The sequence below is a fragment of the Sciurus vulgaris genome (genome assembly GCF_902686455.1).
Source record: "Sciurus vulgaris genome assembly, chromosome: 13".
NCBI classification, from domain to species: Eukaryota; Metazoa; Chordata; class Mammalia; order Rodentia; family Sciuridae; genus Sciurus; species Sciurus vulgaris.
In genome coordinates, this window is record NC_136474.1 from 55,755,783 (window position 1) to 55,776,394 (window position 20,612).

Here is a 20,612-nt window from a genome sequence, read left to right on the forward strand (position 1 = left end):
GCAAACTTGGAGTATTCTAACTGCAGGGTTTCTCTTTTATGGTGCAACCACCTGCACAGGAAGGGTAACATCTGAATCTTATTATGTTGCCCCAAGAGTACTGGGGCTACGGAAATAGACACTAAATTTTTCCAAGAGTAATGAACTGCCTGCCTGATGGATGCAGGGAGACTCATTGTGTCTTCTGTCAGAAAATATATGTGAAATTGTAAAGGCTTACTTGTTAGGTTGCAAGACAGCTAACATCTTACAAATTTCACAGTCTCTGACTTAATGTCAATGTAGCCCAGGCTGTTATAATTGACTAAGTCAATATATTTCTAGCTGCATTACCTCCTTACATTTTGACCCTTGTAAAATCAATTTTCTTCACAATAGGATAAGTTTTTAAAAAGAGAAAAAATGAAAAGAAACAGAGTGCATTTTCAACATCTTGCATATTTTCAATAATCAAAACCATTACCCTAACTGTGCCTTGAAGTTGGTCCCTAAGTACTGCCTGCCTATTCAACATTGTCTTACAGTGCAGTTCTCTTTATCCTCCATGCAAATAACACATGGATACTTATTTCTTAATTCAGCATTTTGCCAGGCCCATAAAGACACCATTCTTTCATAATCTGTTATCACTATAGAATGCTCCTTTTTCCTGTTCTCTTTAATTTTTAACTCAGCTAATATTGCTTAAATTCTTTTAGTCATTGTGTGGTCTCCTGCATCACTTCTTCAGAAAAGCATTCTGAAATAATAATAATGATATATTATATATATATACACACACATATATGTATATATATGTATGTGTATATATATGTATGTGTATACATATATGTGTGTGTGTTTGTGTGTGTGTATATATATATATATATATATATATATATATATATATACACTTATCTGTCCTAGTCTCTTTGGTGATCTTTATCAAACTGCTATTGACTGGATAACTTATTAAAAGAGAATTTTGTTTCCAGTGTCTGGTATCTGGTGACGACTTATTTTCTATTTCATAGACTCCATATTTCTACTTGTCCTCACATAGTGGAAGCAGTAAAGAATATCTCTGGAGTCTCTTTTTTTCAGGACATGAATCCCACATATGAGGGGTCTCCTCTCTTGACCTCATCACCTATTCAAGATCTTACCCCCAAACATCATTACACTGGGCCACACAAACATTCAGAACTTGGTACCCTATTATTTGTTATTATCAGTTCATCACCTTTATAGAAATTACTGTGTTGCAATTATATGTTCAATTAAGTGATTATTTTGTTTCTTCTTTCAGCCATAGACACTATGAAATTATGCAAATTATATTTTTCTCCTTATTTTACCCTGCCACAAACTTGATATGTATCAATTGTGTTATGTAAATCTTTTAAGTAAATGAATAAACAGATTAATGAATCATGTCTTCCATTAAAAACATCAGCAGAATTCTCAAGAAATTCAGTGGGTTGACAAAAGGGAATGAAGGGGATTTGAGGGGAAGATAGGAAAAGGGAAGACAGTGGAATGAATCGACATAATATTCCTGTGTACGTAAATTAATGCACCACAGTGAATCCCATCATAATGTACATCGACAAGAATGAGGTCCTAATTAGAATAAGATAAATTCCAAGCATACACAATTATATCAAAATAGAATCCACTGTCATGTAAAACTAAAAAGAACCTACAAAATAATTCCCTATTCCTACCATCAAAAAGCTAAGTAACAGATAGAATGTATAATATAAAGAAAAAGCAAATATCATATTTACTATATCACCTTACTCTTTAATATGTCCAGTAATGAAGTGGCCAAAAAGCAGCCAAGAAATATACTATGAAGTACCACTTAGTATTTCATGTCTCCTTCATATTAGAAATTCCTATGCAGTTCTCCTTGGCCAGTCAACTCCAACAAACATACAAAAAAGAAAATAACTAACAAAATACAATCTAAAGATCAAACTATATAGGGTATTAGAAATCCTTAGTTCAAATGCTCTGGCTGTGTGATTATCTGGCTTTTTGTTCTCTTGTTTTTTATGCCTCTGCATTCTTACTGAACGTCGGTATGAATCCCTTCACGGTGACACAGTAAGGAACAAGTTTTAAAATATACAATGATGCAGAATATGTAGCATATCATGAACTCAGAGATTTCTGCCCATAAATGTAGAGTGACATTGTATAAGAGTAATTAATTCCACAAAAGTGAATTAAAGAATAATTTTCCTAACAAAAGTTATCAAACCTGATAAAGGACAAATGTTTCCCCATCATCTGGGATTTCTCATCATAACATTATATACCAAGGTTCTATTTTTTTTCTAACTTGCTACCTGCCCCAGTTTCTTCATCTCTAAAATTAAAACTGTTGAGCGACGTATTTCTAAAATGAACATTATGGAGTCAAACTTGAATCTTTTATTTCGTGAGGAATGTACTCCAAAAAAGAAATCCAACAATATTAAATCTAAAGGGAAAGATTTCAGTAATACATGGTGCTTTCAAGACACTACATTCTTACATGAAACTTTGAAACTATAGTTTGATAAAGCCCTAATATTTTTACACTTGACTTCAATTTTCGAGTTATGTGAGAACTGTGTAGAAAAAGACATCTTAGATTATCAGGTAGATTAAATGAATATCCAACCAAATCTAGGTTACTTGCTTATGATTCAAATCTATAGTTTGTGTAGCATTTGTCTGAGTGAACAAATTGTCCAGTATCATTTCTTCATTTAGATTCTTTATTTTCTGCTACTATTGTATGTTTTAACAAAGTGCCATTATTTTGTTTAAACATACTTAGAAAAATGCATACATACCCACTTTAAGAACAAAATACAAAAGAAGAAAGATATGTTTAAAACACTATAAACTTTTAATAAATGTAGTAGGAAAGTCGAAAAGAAATGAATTCATATAATTTGTGATGGATGGTATAATTTGTCAATAGTATTTGATACTTTAGTCACTTATAACTGGAATGACTGAATTTTGACTTTCTAAAGGGTTAAAAAATAGACAAAAAGAAGAATATTCAATGCTGCTGATTCACCTTACCACTTTCATTTCATTCTAAAAATTGAGGTCTTTATTAGAAGATAACAAATATTCTTAGGTAGCAGTTTTTATTTATTTGTAGTTTTAAATTTTAAAAGTCCACATATCTTCACTAGCAATATTTCTATAGTCTTTGCATTTTGAAATTTTTTGAACGTTAAAGTATTCATCACAACTAATATAATAAAAATCTAAACCATTGTAGAGTATGAAAAATTCAGAGTGCTTCATTAACCTGTAAAAATATTCATATCCCCCTGTACAATCCACCTACCTCACTTTTCTTTGTATCAATAAATTTTTAAAAATACATATGGCTATGGCATTGGTAAGTATTGTAATTGAGGACAATCTGACATTAAGACTTAAAATGTAAGTACAAAGAATACAAAGGAAACTGCATTGCAGTTTTATAAACATTAATATAGTAGTTGACTTCTGTCCAATTCTTTCTTTAATTGTGCAGTGGAAGGAGTCTGCAGAACGCTACCCACAGTTTTCACCTATTTCATTTCCTACCCACTTTGTTGACATTTACTTGCACTTTCCAGCACCTTCTACATGTGTGTAATGTACAAATCTTCCTCTCCAAATACCAATCACCCCTTGAGTTCCCAATGTGCCATTCCAAAAGTGAATAGATGTCAGTGTGTAAACTATCTCATAGGTTTCTTAAAGTTTATATATCAAAACCTCATATCCATAGCTCTCTGATTTTCCAACATTGATCTTTACTTTTTGCATTCTATTTTTTAAGAGTATCATCATTTAGCCATTTGATTTACCTTAACAGCAGAAATAAGTAAAAGAATTCTAGCTCTCCGTTATTATAACCATTCCTTTTTTAATACTTGCCATATTTAGTAATTATATATGCAGTTATTAATTTATTAATTGATCTGAGTATGTATCAATCACATCCTAAATTTCAGGTGTTGTTCTAGGTGCTAGAGTTATAATACAATGAGCTTACATTTTAGTGAAGCAGAGATAAGATAGCCTAAAAAGCAATGAATACATTTAAGATCTATAAAATATCACAAGATTGCTTTTTTATAGTATATCCTTAAATGTTTTGTTAAAATGCAGCTCAAAAAATATAACTTATATGCTGTCTATAAAGGATATGCTGCAATGAGAATAAATATATTATTTTGGGGATTTGAAAGATATTCCTGGAGAAATGATAAATAAAACCAGAATAATAAAGAGGACATAGTTTTACTGATGAGCTAAAATGTTTAAGAGACATGGAATAATCAGATTACTTATCTTTTTTGTAGCTTGATTTTTTTCATCTTTAAAGTGAATGTATAATGATAAATGTTATTGGGATCAAATAAATTGATTCACATCAATTGGATGAAAAACATGGAGCATAAGTGCCACTATCAACTTTTTATCAATGGGATTTTTATTTATTTACAAAGAAAGCCACTGCATCATGAAAAATAAAAACACATATAATAGGTATGTATATTTGTATGTATATCATGTTAGTCATGGTTCTTCTCCAATGGATTCATGCAATCTCACATTCTTGAATGCATCTTTGAATCAGTTACCAAGAAGTTTATGTAGTCAGATTTCACTGCTGTGATAAAACTAATAAAGGAGAAGAGATTCACCTTTTCCACAATCGTTCAGTCCCTTTGCAATGGAGCCGTAGTGAGGCAAAACACCATGACAGGAAGCACGTGGCAGGGCAGAGCTATTCTCCTGGAGACTGGGAAGAGGAAAGAGAAAGAGAGCAAGGAAGGGGACTCAGACAAGCTACAACCTTACAGGGCACACTCATGGTGGTCTATTTTCTCCATTTGGGGGCCACACCCTACAGTTTCCACTACCTCCCAATACTGTGTTCACTTACAAATCCATTAATTAATCCATTGATGAGATCAGAGCCCTCCTCGGGATCTGTTCACTTCTCCACATCCCCACTTCTGATCATGGCTGAACTGGGGTCACATGAGACTTTGAGAGACATTCCAGATACAAAGTACAACAGACATTCAATTAGATAAGTGAGAAACCTGGTCTTCATTGTCAGAATCGTAATAGTCTCAAAAAGCAGGGCAAGAGCAGATAATTTTTGAGAAATTTTATTTTTAAACACTAAGTTGCTGTTTCTCTTTTTAAATTAAATCACATAGACCAGAGTGATATGGGAGATTTTATACATACACACCACATATTACCTGAAATTCTGATACTTTTAAAAAAATTTAGCGTAAGGCTTTCTTTTTAAATAATAGGTATATCCCTGGCCTGTCCATCCTTTGGTGTGCCTGTCCATTGTACTAAAGGCCTGGATGAATTTATTTATAGCCATAATCTTTTCTTTGGATAATAGCTAAAGCTAATGGTATATCATCTGAACAGCCCTGCAGTCTATCTTTCCTGATTCCTCAGGGTAGCTATACCCTACACCTCATCAGTCTGTTGGATCTCTGAACAGACATCATCCTTAAAATCCCATTTGTACCATTTGGATCAGGTCAGGAAGAGTAATAGCTCTAATCTTCTTGGAGTGATATTATTAATCTTGAGCAGGTGAGCTCCAAGGTACTTTCTCTAACCTACACATTCAGAAAGCAGAAGCTTTAGGGCTGTAATGAATAAAGCTAAAATGGAAGCCTTCAGCATGAACGGAAATGATTGTTAAGATTAAGCTGTCCTTTAGGTTTTGTACTTAAACTTTGTTTACACTGTTAAATCAAGAGCTTTGAGAAAAATAAAAGGAAGTATTAAATGGCTCTCCATCTGAAGAATCAGAATATTTTTCTATTATTAATGTTATTCATCTTATTCTAACACAGGCTGTATTCAAATCAAAGCTAAATCAATTTTAGTCTAGTATCTACGAAAATTCCAATGACTTTTTGAAACATTTGCCTTTAATTTGTTCATAAACCTGTTTTGATATTAGACAAAGTAAAATAATACAGTTACAAGTCAATAGAATAATATCAAACTTCTCTATTTTCCCTCTTGTTAGCAATTGTAAACCACATATTTACTTATTTAGACCCATTTCTCCTACACACAGTATTTGTTTTCTTTCTGTTATATATATCTGACTTTTCACATAGGGGACAATTTCCTTTGTTATATAATATTTCAGATAATCTTCCAATCAATTTTATATGTCAATTAAATATTTTATTCTCAAATTTCAGTTTTTGTATCTCTTAAAGTCTCTACCTATCCCCACTAGAGAACTTTATTTTGTATCATCCACTTTCATTGAGCCATCAGAGCATCTGACTCTAGAGATAATACAGTTACAGTGTTGCTGACCATGTTTATGAATTTCAAGATTCTTCCTTTGACTAGATTGTAAATATTATAAAATAATTTTAAACAAATTTCTTTAGTCACATGTTATTTTTCAATTTGGCAAAATGGCACAGTATGATTTTTTCACAAACTGAAATGCATTTTTATAGTGTTCCCACAATTTGTTAATCCTGCTTTCAATGTTTCAGAAATTATCAAACATGATGGTTAAATGCAGTTTGTAAATAACTTTTTCAAAACTTAGACTCCTCACTTTGGCATGAGCATCAATGAGTAACAAAGAATGATAGATGAATCTAGTATAACCTACATAGTATTAGTGGTAATTACCATGAGTGATTTAATCAGCTTCTCTGCCATAATTTTCTCATGGAGATAATAACACATATATTTTAAGAAATACTTTTGGGAACACTTTATCTTTCAGATATTACTCTAAGTATTTTGTATTAATCAATCAACTCTATCGTACCATTTTATATATGAGGAAACAGGCTCAGAGAGGTTAAGTAATTTTCCAAGATTATGCATCTATCAGATGGTGAAACAAATATTCATCCCTGAAAGCATGAGTTCAAGTTCCAAGTGTTTAAGTAGGACATTATGGTACTTTTGTTCTATCAAATAAGAATAGATTTGTAAAAAATGATTATCAAAGCATTGTTTACAATATTGAAATAGTCTTAAAGATATGAGCTAATACAATCCTGGATGTAATTATTATAATATTCCTATTTAATCAACAGTTATTTTGCCTACTGTGTGCCAGGTGTTGAACTAATCATTTTCCACTGGCAATATTGATATTATTAGCTTTACTAATTTCATTTTACAGAGAAGAAAATGAAGACTCTGGGAACTTAAATCATTCCTCTAAAAAGAGCAGGCAATAGATCTAAAAAGATAATTTTTAAATTAATATAATGCAAGTTTAAAAAGTCAGAGCTAGATTTATCTTATGATTCTATCAATGATCTTGAAATGATGGTAGATAGTTTTCACTAATTTTGATGAGAAGAATATGATTTCAAAGTTTTTAAAACAGAACAGTAATATGATTAAAGCCAAGGCAATCAGGGATAGGAGGGAAAGTATTTTTTTCTGGACAAATAAAGAAGTACAGAATATTTTAAAAATAAATAACTAGATTATCATCAAATAAAACTATACAATTTTTCAAAATGTCACATAGGCTGCAGCAAAGAAAACCTAATAGTCCAGAGAAAGGAGGAGCCTGCAAGATAAAGCAAGGGAATCATTCTCTTTTGGCTGTATTTCTTATGGTGAGGAAACAAGCCTCTCCAAGAAAGTGTCATATTTCTGTAACTAGCATCACTGAAGTAAGAGTGAAAGTGCTCTGCTCTGTTTTGGCAAAATTTCTGAAGTTCTTTCAAAATCCTATCAGTGATCTTTGTCCATTTATTTTTATCAGGCTGTGTTTGGATTAATTTCTGCCAGGTAATAATGTGCCTCATAATTGGTTACCTTTATTCATTCTTCTTATATCTTTCTTTAGATTTATTATGAATTATTTTCAAATACTTTTCTCTCTCCTGGTTTTAAAATTACACACTTCATACTGTTCTTAAAAATTCCCTGGGGCTTTTTGATATTACTTATTTAATTAATAAAACTCAAAATGAAAATAGTTCTCCTGCATGAATATACAGAACTATGAACATCTATGCCTCATGTGAATGTTACTATTGTTCAATGTTTTTCCGGTCTATTTAATGCCAGTAAGTTCTGTAACACATCTACTATTGAGAGATGATCCAGATATAGAAAAGTGTTAATTCTTAATCTTCAGATCACCATACTTCACAAATGTAAACCCCATTATGAGCTCTACAGCCATCATTTCATTTTGAACATACCAAATCATTGTTATTTTATAGAGTTGGTAAGATTGTTTAGGTTCTAGCCTTTCTTTCTAAATATTTTTCTTCTTAAATCAATATGAGCTGTCCAAGGTAACTTCAAAGAGAAAATTAGACTATAATTGTCCATTATTTTAATTTTTCCTGGTGCATTATCTTTTTTACAAATTTTCTATTTTTATGCCATTCACTTTGTTAAAACATAGCTTTTTAGGAAAGTGAATACATGACTCCCATAAAATTATAAAATGAACATTTACTAAAGATTTTATTTGATGTATTAATAAAGGTCATCATCAATAAGATTTTAAAAACCAATTCAACAGAAAATTTAATACCTACACATATACACACAAATATATGAGAAATTAGAAAGGTAGAAAACTATTCACAAAATGAAACAAAATTGGTTGGTATTTACAGGGCAATGATCTGTTACACATGAAAATCCATTTGCATTTCTATGTAATAATTTTTATTTCTAATAGTACTTACCAACGTACGTAATTGTAAAAACCTTAATGGTAATGAATCGGAACAATAATCTGGGAAATTGTGCTTCACAGGGCAGCTAATAATCTTTTTTGCCCATTTCAATGTCTTTCTAATTTATCTTGCTACCATGACATAGGCAAAAAATTTAGGGGAAAAAAAAAAAAAAACTTCAAAATGAAAGATAAAGAACAAAGAGAAGGAAAAATAAGATAATTATTGCCACATTAGTCTGTAAGAATAAGTGCAATCACATTAGACAGCCTAACAAATTTCAACAAAAACTCCAGTAACAACACAAAAAGTACAAATTTAAAGGCAGATATACTGTCTTTTCTCCTCCTTACCAATTCGTTACATTAATTTTTTTGAAAATCTAACTAACCACAGTTTACAAGATGAATACCTAAGTCAGAAATACTCAGACCAAATGAAGTTTAAATTGTGTAATTAAATAAGAAAACACTGAGAAAAATTACTGTGATACATTTATACCAGAAGTGGTAAATTTACAATAAATAAATAGATCAGACATAGAGATAATGAAAAATATATTGGTGATCAGGATTGTAAAACAATTTAAAATTTATAAGGTATATTTAAAGAAGTTTTTTAATAAGAATTATTAAAACTATTATTGAACTTTTATAAATTTAAAAGCCCTATAGTTTTCTACAAAAGTTTGTCTGACATTAGACAATAAATTATTAAAAATATATACAACTTAAAAACATGAAATAAATTAAAAAGTCATGAAGACATATACCAAATTCCATACTCCCCAAAATTAAGAATGCATATTTTAAGCAGATGTGAAGCATTTATAATAAGTGAACAAGCAGCATGAGATAGCATAAGTCAAATATTTTCAGATGATTAAAAGTAAACAAATTACATTTTGGTGACAAATTAATATAATATAGTTAGAAATTGATAAAAATGTAACTTGAAATATCTCAAATATTAGAAAATTTTCAAACTCACTTTTAATATCTCACAGACCAAAGAGGAATACCAACACTAAAAAAGAAGTCATTGAAAAAATCAATGATCTTGGCTTTGTGCTTCTAAATCATGCAAAACAATAAATCAAGAAGAACAAGAAAGTGATACAGTGCAGAACATGAATAAATTAAATAGAAAACAATCATGAAAAAAATCAAAATCAATAGTTGATTCTTCAAACAGTCTGGAAATTAGAAAACATAAATAAAAATAGCAGTAGTGAAGTTTAGAGGGGAAAAAAAAGAGAAAAAAATAAATTAAAAAAAACAGGAATTACAAGTAGTTGTGGTTCCATCTAGTTCCCAATAATGTGCTATATTGGTAGGTACAAAGTTTCTTCCAAACTGTAAAGCACCCATAGGAAGAAACTAAAACAGAAAGCTGAAGGTGGGAGAGAGGAGGTGGATTGTAGGGGTGATGAGATCAAAAAATTCAGGTCTGAGGTGGTATTTGGGATATTTTTACTAAACTTTTGAAGAGAAGCTTACTCCAAACTTGAACCTTTCAAAGAATAAAATATTAAACTTCTACAAATCCTGTTCCTTTCTTTCTTTTTTTTTTCTTTTTTGTTTGAGTTTTATTGTTGTTGTTATTTTTGGTACCAGGGATTGAACACGGGGGCACTTGACCACTGAGCCACACCCCCAGCCCTATTTTATATTTTATACAGAAACAGAATCTCACTGAGTTGCTTAGCACCTTGCTATTGCTGAGGCTGGCTCTGATCTTGAGATCTCCTTCCTTAGCCACCCAAGCCACTGAGATTACAGGTATACGTCACCTCTGCAGGCTATAAATGCTATTTTCACATCAGAATATTACTCTGATGAGTCATACTAATGAACAATTTTATATAAAATTTACTTTGCCAGTTTGGAATTGTGCAAATTTTCACAATATTTTAAGTTTTGTTTTAAGAGTTGCAAGATTAATTTATATATGTGCATGTGTGTGTGTGTGTGTTTGTGTGTAACAGAATAAAGGGTCAAGAATAGCCAAGGCAATAAAGGGAAGACAAAAATATGTAGGAATTTTCTCTAATAAAAAATACAATTTTATTATAATGCAATATTAATCAAGACAGTATAATGTTTGCCTAAAGATACTAAATCACCCAAGTGAACAGGAAAGTAGGAAAACACAGATACATATGTGAATCAAGGTAGCATCAGAGTTCTTTTGGATAATATGTCTTGTTAATATTGTTTAGAAATGTGTTTACTCATATGGAAAACTCTCCCAACTCTATCAGCAAGGTAAAGACACTCCAATTTCCCAGACGTAGAAATGTGGAAAGATGTCATGAAAGACCTAAGGCAGGTTTCCTCTGCCCTGCTCTCAGCATTGAACTCATTATCTTCCCCCCCACATTTCAGCAGTGACAGTTTTCAATCTCCACTCACCTGAATGAGGTTAAAGGCTGATATATTTCAAATGCAGTCACATTTATCTTACATTTTTAACAGAGAGGTCACCTCAAAATTTTGAAAACTTACTCCCCCTTCTGTCCCCCTTTTCCTCCTCCCCTCCTTCTCTTTTCCTTTTTCTCTTTTGAAAATGTCCAATGACATTTCACATTCTAAAGAGGGTGGAAGAGAAACGGAGGAAGTACAATCAACCAGAAGAGGAACCACGAACTCTTTCAAGGCCTAAATACTAGGTAATAAAATACCAGAGTGACCCAAACCTGAGAAAAATCATTTTCCTATTAAAGTCAGAGAAAGCTGCTTTTTTTTGCCAAGACAAACTATTCCTGGTTAATAACAATACAAGTAAAGAGTAGCAATATTCTAAAGGAATATTCTCTGTAGGATATGCTGCACCAACCCTTGTAGAAAATGTTCTGAAGTCGTCCATCCCTCACCTGTGTTCCTGTATAAACATCTCTCATGTTTGACACAAGGGGACGAGAAAGAACAAACGAAAAGATCATGAACTTGAAGAGGCCTCCAGATCAGATCACAAAGTTGGCAAGTACACACTTGCATGGGGATCAAATCTCAAAACAGGAGTACCAAGGCATCTTTAGCAAGAAGGAAACAGAAAGAACCAAGGGACTCAAAACAGACCAGATCAATCTCATCCATAGAAAATTCAGCATATGACTAACATTTTAGGAGAAAATCTAGAACTTCTCCCTATATACATCAGGTGTGCCAGTTGTGAGTACTCTGGATAACAGATGCTGAGATCTGGTTAGATCTAGTTAGGACCAGAAATACTTATTGGGGAATAAAATTAGTGAAAGGAAATGAAGAAGTCAAGATGGGTTATGGGAAGCCTTTAGACACTGATGCTGATTTGACAAAGTCTGTCAACTCACTAGGAAGATACAGGGATGCATGTCTGGTACAAATGACTAGGCCCTTCTATAGCTGCCTTGTTCAGCTATTAACTGGTGGACTTGCAGTGAAGGGAACATGCTTGAATGTCACTGCCTTGCTTAGCAGTGTCTACCCTGAAAATATGGTTACGGTAACCTGGGCTCAAAAGTTGAACTAACATGTTGGGATGTTAGCTGACCACCCTTTGCTATTGGGCAGCAAGTCCTTTCCTAAAGAGGGATTTGAGCCCTACATTTCATGTCTGTTACAATATGCCCCTTTTTATTAGGTCTCCTCAAACTTTCAAATCCTATCAGAATCTGTACAAGTACAGATCTTTCTTAGAAAAAAAAAAAAAGAACACTGATAATGATGATTTTGAACTCCTTTTGCCAAAAAAAAAAATAAATGAAGGAAAAACTGACAATGACTGATTTTATTTCGAACTGGCAATAATTGGCATTTCTCTATAATAAAAATGAGATTCAAAACCTGGTATCTAGTTGTAGAAAATAGGCAGCTTAATGCTGGTATATTCATTGTTTGCTATTGTAAACCAACTATATGTATTTAAATGTACAGACACAAGGAAACTATATTATCAAGAATTGTGTATAACAAGTTAATTCTAAATTTCTATGTGCATTTACATACAGAATTAGATTATTTGCTTTGAGGAATATAGACCAACCACATACACAAGTTCACTGTTATAGAGCTACATTCTAGAATAAGCTAATATAAACAGTAGTGAATTATTTTCTTAGTGCATTGTATTAAGTAGTCTGAAAGAATTAGTGATAACTTCTAAAGGTGATAAAAGGTGATTAAATCCACTGTAAATCCCGGATGAAAGTTAATAGCAATGTCAGAAAGAACTATAAAATGCAATTCATTAAGCCCTGATAAGACAAAAAGTGTTTTAGATAAAAACACAGGCAATTGACTTAAAAGAAAAGAGGAAAGAAAAATGCAAAAAAAAAAGAGAGAAAGTATCAGAATTTTTAATGTCATGCATTTTCTCAAAGTTTCTCCAAGGACTCTGAACTTCATAGAAATACAGCAGTTGTCTAACAACTCCACATCCTATGTGAAGTTTTGGGGCTCCTATCCAGAACTTCTAAGTGACTATTAAACCAAATGGGTTCTGCAACATAGCTGATCTATTTCTGGTGTTTAAGGAATGAAGGTAGAGAGTCAAAAGAGGATTACTTTGCAGCAACCTATAGTATTTAATAGATTCTATTCTTATGTCTATGAAGGAAGTTATGGGAGAGTTTCTACTAACCATAGCAAGACAGAGGGTCTTCAAGACAACCAATTATGTAGAGTTTGAGCTTATGGAGTGTTAGGATTGGTATGAGAGACTTTGGCAAACCTGGCCTTTCAAAGTGGAAGATGAGAGGAGATTTTGCATTGGAGGAAACTACATTTCCACCTACTTAGGGAAAAAATACCTGGTAAAGAGGAACACAGGAAAGTGTAGTAAGAAATGGATCTGGCTTGTCATCTGAGGGACTATTTCTAAGACAATGACCTTGAGGTTAAAGAGACACAACTGGGAAAGTCACCGACTCCCAGGGAACAAAGTGAATGCTCCGAGAATAAAGAACCCTATTAAGAGGGCACATTTCTGTCTGTGACATTGTATTTATAAATTTCTAGCAAGACTATTCCTGGGAATAGCATCAATTTTCCATAAAATAACGCTAGCCTCAAGGATCAACATTAAATCACAAACAGCACCAACAAAAAAGACTGGTCCACTTTTTTTTTTTTTTTTTTTTCCTTTCCCTTTAAATCCCTATGAACAAAACATCTGCAAGGTCAGCAGCTGAATCCAGGTAATAGGTTAAGAGGTTGGTACGGGAAATGAAATCACCCTCATCCTTCAGTGCAGCTTCAGAGACTGAGGACAGGAAACAGTTTTGTTAGTTGAAGTCTGGAGTTCTGATGAATACACTGAACACAAATTTAAAGGAGAAATAAAATTATATTTGCTAAATGTATAAGCATCATGGGGAAAGGTATGGCTTGCTCTGGCTTTCACCAAAGGAAAGTATATCACACTTCCTAAAATAAATTAAATAAAAGAGTGATGCTGGATTTTAGGTGGGACTTATTGATTTCGAATCTCAACAAGCTATATACAGAGATTGCAATCAGTTAAGAAACAAAAGTGTTTCAAGGCAATAAAAATCAAATTCATCAAAGTTACTGAGGTAATGCCACTATCATATACATGGTTGCAGTAAAAATCAAGACAAATTTCATGGAAAGCAATTTTACAAAACTTTGAGGAGCCATATGAAGTCTAAAGAGTTCTATTATTAGACATACAGCCTGAGAAATAATTTTGAAGAAATAAAATGAATAGTGCTGAATGATGATCATCATGAAGTCTTTGGAAAGAAAGGGATTAAGTGCTTGGATCCCAGTCTATTTTCCCATCAGATATTCCCAGGAAAGAAAAAAGATGACGCAGGTATAACTCTTGGCATTATCAAAATGTGATATATATTGTAAATTTACAAACTAAATTCCACATATCACCAAGACATAAATCAGTGGGAAAACACACATTGTTCATGGATAGGAAACTTATCAAATATAAAGTTAATATTTCTTTCTAGGCTAATCTCTACATTTGATGCATTCTTCATTTAAATTTCTTTTCAGTTTTTCTGACATAGTATTCTCTTGCTCATTGCTCTCTTTTAAATTACTATATCATATATATCATATATCATTTTACCACTTTATTTATTTTTAAATAATATCTGTAATAGTGTTCTTTTGAGTTATCACCTCGTAACTTCAGGAAGTCTTCTATAGTTATTAACATGAAAACTCTTTTAATGACTCTCCACTTTCTCCTAAGCAAAGTTCCCTCTCTTGGCAAAGGTATGCAGCTTCTTCATGGCCCATACCTGACTGCATTTCTAACCTGTGTGTTGCTATCACTCCTGAATTGCTTTTTGCTTCTTGTACCATGTTGTCTCAAGCCTATCACCCAAATGCTTTCTTCTCTTCTTGGAATGAATACATTTTATCTTATTGTCCTTTTAAACAACCTCTCTAGCTTTATCAAGAATCTGCTCAAATGCTGCTTCTACTATGAAATATTACCAGATTTCCCATCTATCTCATCTTATAGGTAAAATAGAATCCTGATGCCTCTGTCTCCCCTGAACCCCACAAAACATTCTATCACTATGTCTGTATTGTTCATTATACCTAAATATTCGCATGCTAATCTTTCTTAACATGAGTGAATGATCTTGTTTTATTGATCTTGATATTTCTAGGCAGGGTGTTGCTATATAGTAAATTTATTATATTGATGGATTGAATAAATATGTTACCAAAGTTTCAACCTCTAGTTTGCAATGATTATATAAATATCAAAGAAATAAAACTCCATTCTCAGGTCACTGTCTGCTATACTTTGAATATGTTTTATAGTCATTTTTTAAACTACAGTATGTGGGGGAGGTTATAGTGGATACCATGATGTGCTGCTCAGATCTCCTTTAAGCACATGGCTTCTGGCAAATGGCCCTGAACTGTGTGTCTGCTCTGGGTCTTGATGAAGAGACCCTGATGAAGACAGCTCCTCACCAAGGCTACACATTCTTCCTGGGGTATCCTAGGGAAGTCCATGTCTTTTACCCAAGCTGAGGACATCCTTGAAGGGCCAATATGTTCCAGAGAGCAACGCTTTGGGGTCAGCTGAATGAAACAACAGGTTTTCTATTATTTTTAGTTTATTTAGGGGAAATATTACTGATATTTAGATATACCTAGTTCTTTCTCTAACCAATCCTTTTTTTTTTTTTTTTTTTTTTTTCTTATTCATTGCACATATTGTTGGACTCAAGGAAAGAACACAATTCTTTCATGTTAGGAATTGAAGGTCTTTACCTTACCCCTAAAATTCGTGTTTGAAATTCTAACATCCAATGTGATTGCATTATTAGGTGGGAACTTTGGGAGTGATTGATTCAAAAGAGTAGAGCCCTTGAGTGGGATTACCACCCTTATTGAAGACCTCTCACTTCTTCTGCCATGTGAAGGCATGGAGAGAAAATGACTGGAAATCAGGAGGTGGACCATCATTGTACACCAGTTCTGTTTGCCTTGCATCACTGACTTACCAGTTTTCAAAAATGTGAGGAATACATGGCATTGGTGTAAGTCACCCAGTCTATCATATATTTGTTACAGCAGCTCAACTGATGAAGACACATGCTAATCTACTCCAAAGCTGTTTGCTGAAAATCCCAACCTGAGATCAGCATGTAAAGGAATACTTTAGGTTGTAGAAAAAGTGATTAACACAGGTTACCTTTTGTTTCTCCACAATAAGAGAGACATTACATTTCACTAATAGCTAATGTGAGAGGGGCCTTAAGAGAAGACTGATAGTTCAAATGCAGAGGGAATTTTACTGAGGTCTTCACTTGTTGGTACACTCTCACAATATTGAAACCTGTTCCCACCTACATTTCCCTTACATGTACACTGTAGATATTTTACAAATTAAATTATCTAATTTTAGCTAAAGAAACATTTATATAATGGAAAGATGGCTAACAAATATTCTTGTAAATAACAGAAAATATTTTTATGATGATAATAATTTTATGATGCAAACAGTAGTTAATAAAATTAACACCAGAAAGACTTCATGTCACCTAAATTTTGCATGTGTTTTTTAACCTAATGAAACATTTCTTTCAACTAAACTAACAACTTGACCTTTGGTTTACCTTGGTTATTGGTCTCAGCTTCTAATTTGGGCTGGCTACTTTTATTTTATTGATATGCTTCTCTTTTTATAATGTTTCCTGTATTTTCATTATGAATGTGGAATTACTATGTTTCTGCTATCACCTGAAAATATAATTTTAGAACAGCTCTTCTTAGAACATTGAAAAATGTCTTCAACATTTTTTGATAATAAAGTCTGATCTATTTGACCATCATTACAAATTTGACAAATTCTTAAAGTTATAACAACTAGTGAAAAAAGTAAAAAAAAAAAAAAAAAATGCCCAGGATTCAGCTATGCATTTAGGGAGAAACCTCATGGTCAGTTATTAGGCTCACATAGTTTCAGAAATGCATAATCACTTGGAATGTTGAAATCGAGAAGTTAATTCCAGTGTGATACTTCAAAGTAGTATGACATTCAATAAATTGTCATTGATATTAATTGTATTTAAACAAAAATAAAATATAATAATTTTAATACATGTTTTGAAAAACATTTTGCCATAGAACTAAAATTGCCACGTAATAGATTTAAAATGCAGTAATTAGAAAATACATAAAAATAAAAGCATGTTTCAATTTTTTCATTTGTAAAAATTGAAATTTGCTTTTTTTCTCTTTTGAACACTCATTTTAAAAATAATTGCTGTATTCTAATCACTTTTCCAAAGATTACACTTTGATGTAATAAAATATAAGCTAAAATTTTAGGGTAAGAAAGGAGGCATCTGAAAATAGAGGCTGAATATTGATGATTATGCACCTGAAGTACCTTTAAGTGATCTCACACCTACACTGACTTTAAGGCAGTATAAAGAAAGTTCATTTTGATATATATATTTTAATATTCTTTTTATTAAAGTGAGAGGCAATACAAAAAAGTAACTTACAGTTTCTTGGGACAATGCATTTCCAAATTATTCTCTACATACACATCCTTGTTACTTTTAATATTCCCTTTACAATAATACCGTTCACTTGGAACTATAAAGGAAATATTAAAAAATCACAAGGGAAAGAAAATCTATAAGTTGCCATGTTTTAATTTAATAATTCTTCCATTTTTTTTTTAAAACAAGTTAATGTAGGTACTTTGTATTTATTTTTAAAACTTAGGAGTTATATAATGCAGTGTCTCTGTAGAAACAGATTTAAAATAAATCTCTACAGATAATCTATAATAAAATCTACATCAACATCAGATGAACTGCTAAAATACTACATTAACTTCTAATATATGAAGATGATTTAGACCATTTTATTTAATGCACATTGCTAAATTCAACTTAATTTAAAAATATCTCCTAGGACATACAACTCACAATTAAAACAAAACAAAACAAATGTATTGTCATTACCCAATATTGCTTCTAAATGTTCAGTGGTATCATTTGCATTCTGATGATTTCATTTTCTTTCTATTCATTTCCTAATTTTGTCTGATATTTAACACCTTATTTTTTTGAGTATATACTTAAAAATTTGTTCTATGTTCTTGTATATAAGAAAATATATTTCACTTTTAGCAAATATAAGGTAATGTATTATAGATAAATTCTAAAATATTATCATTTTTGATAAGACCATGAAACACTGTAATTAATTCTAATGCATGTTTATAGTTTGATTAACAATATAAGTATCATTAGCTTTTTCTTCTGCATTTTCAAAACCACTTAGTGATACATTTTTGCAGCTGGTTTTATGCCAAGCTATTGCAGCAGTGTTTCTAATGCTAAAATTCTCAAAAGATTAATAGTTTATTACAACATTTCTGTGGCTTAATAAGTTTAGAGCAAGACTTTCTCTTCATCCTCTGCTAAGTAAAATAAAAAGAGGGTGACTCCCATGGCAATAATTTCATAGTGATTATTAAGTTCAATATTTCACTTTAACTTGCTTCAGGAACTGTACTGCTGTCTATGTTAAAGGACCTATGTAAATATTTTATTATGAAGGAGTTAAAGACATAAGACCTGGAGAAATTGAGTAGAAGCATTTCAAGAACTGATCTTTTCTTCATCATCTAATATAATTATTGCATTAAATATAAGAAAATAATGTGCTTTTCCTTCTCAATATCAAATTCAGCAAATATGTATTCAATCATTCCTTTACTTATATAATAATTGATTATATGAAAAAATATGTTTGAATGCTAATGTATATGGGTATGGGAACATATACACATATTCTATCTGTGAGGAGATGTAGGTGTATATGCACATATCTATATGCACATATCTATATGTGCAGACCTGTGTGTAAACATGGGGTATAGGCAGCCACTCAGAGTAAATGATTTGACATGAAAGACATAAAAAGTCAAAATTTTTTATAGTTGATCTGTCTGCTATTACTCTAAGTAAAATGAAGTCAAAAGTAGAAACCTGCAGTCAGAAAGAATTATATGATATATATCCAAAACAAGTAAAACTGATGATTGAATTTCCCTTAACTGGGATAATCAGAATCAACTGAAATACACAATGCTAGGTGGTAAAAAATTTTGTTTACAAAATGGGTAATATAACATTCACTTAGAACATTTTGTTGCAGTAGCTTGAAGAAGTCAACTTTGCAAAAAACATTTTCTATTTTTCCAGTGATTTTTTGAAAATTTGTTTGAAACTCTAGTCTGTATTTTCTCTAGAGGAATCAATTATCTACAAGACCAGTGGATTTTTTTTTGAAAGTAGGTGAAACTAAAGCATTCCTCTGTGATTCTTCCAAGAAACTCTTCACCAAGAATATTTCCCTTCTTCTTTTACATACACAGATTTGCCGCATGAGACACACTCATGGTCCCATTTTCTTTATTTTATTTTACTATTTCTCCTCTTCCTCCTCCTCCTCCTCCTCTTCCTTCTCCTTTTCCTATTAACTCCTCCTCCTCCTCCTTCTTCTTCCTCTTCCTTTTCCTTCTCCTTCCTCTTCTTGTTTTCTGTCAACATTGACTTTGGTATTTAGCTCTTTTTGTAAAGTTTGTTGCTTATAACTCCAGTCACCATCTTCCTGCATGCTTGTGATCCTGTCAGTGATCTCTTGACTCCAGATCATTTACTCAAACAATCATTTAGACAATTGAAAGTCTCCAGAGATGAGTTTCAGGTCATATCCTTTTGTGTTACTTTGCTGAAGCAACTGTCCACTGTTAGTCATTTCTGGAGCAGAGAGTTAATGTCAAGAAGCTAAGTACATATATATACTTGACTATATTCTGGGCACAACTCGCCTTTTTCTTTGAATCTTGGTCACTTTTAGAGAAAACCCAATACACTTGAGACGTCTGCCAGGTCTTTTAAAATGAAATGTTTCTCTTTCAAATTAGAATTTGCTATCTGTCCTATTCCATGCTCTCGTAACATGAGTACATACATCTGTTCATACACTTTGTTTTGCCTTCTTGCTTGTAGGGCCAGGATTAGAGAAAGCAGATGAAAATGTTGTAGCTCTTTGATTTGTTTTCAGAAAAATGACAGGAATGTGGCCAGATATAAAAGTAATATTCTGTGCAGGAGGAGAACTAAGATATATTTCTGACTTTACCAGGAGTAGCTTTGGCATTTTGGAGAACTCACTCTACATGTTTGAGTGTCAGATTCCAGATCTGTTAAATGACTACTGAAGATCTCCAAGATTGGCATACTATTCAATGCCAGTGTGGTTTAGAGCACATGCATTTGCAAAAGGAGAAGGTGAAAAGATTACCTAAACCTGAGATATAATATTTCAGCTATATACTTCTGTAGAAATTTAATATCAACCA

General features: G+C 32.2%; 1 long non-coding RNA gene across 1 annotated transcript in view; it reads right to left on the reverse strand.

Annotated features, from left to right (window-relative positions):
• The window catches only part of LOC306643285, a 550,439-nt gene that overhangs the window by 335,201 nt on the left and 194,626 nt on the right, over positions 1–20,612 (reverse strand). The window lies entirely within an intron of this gene.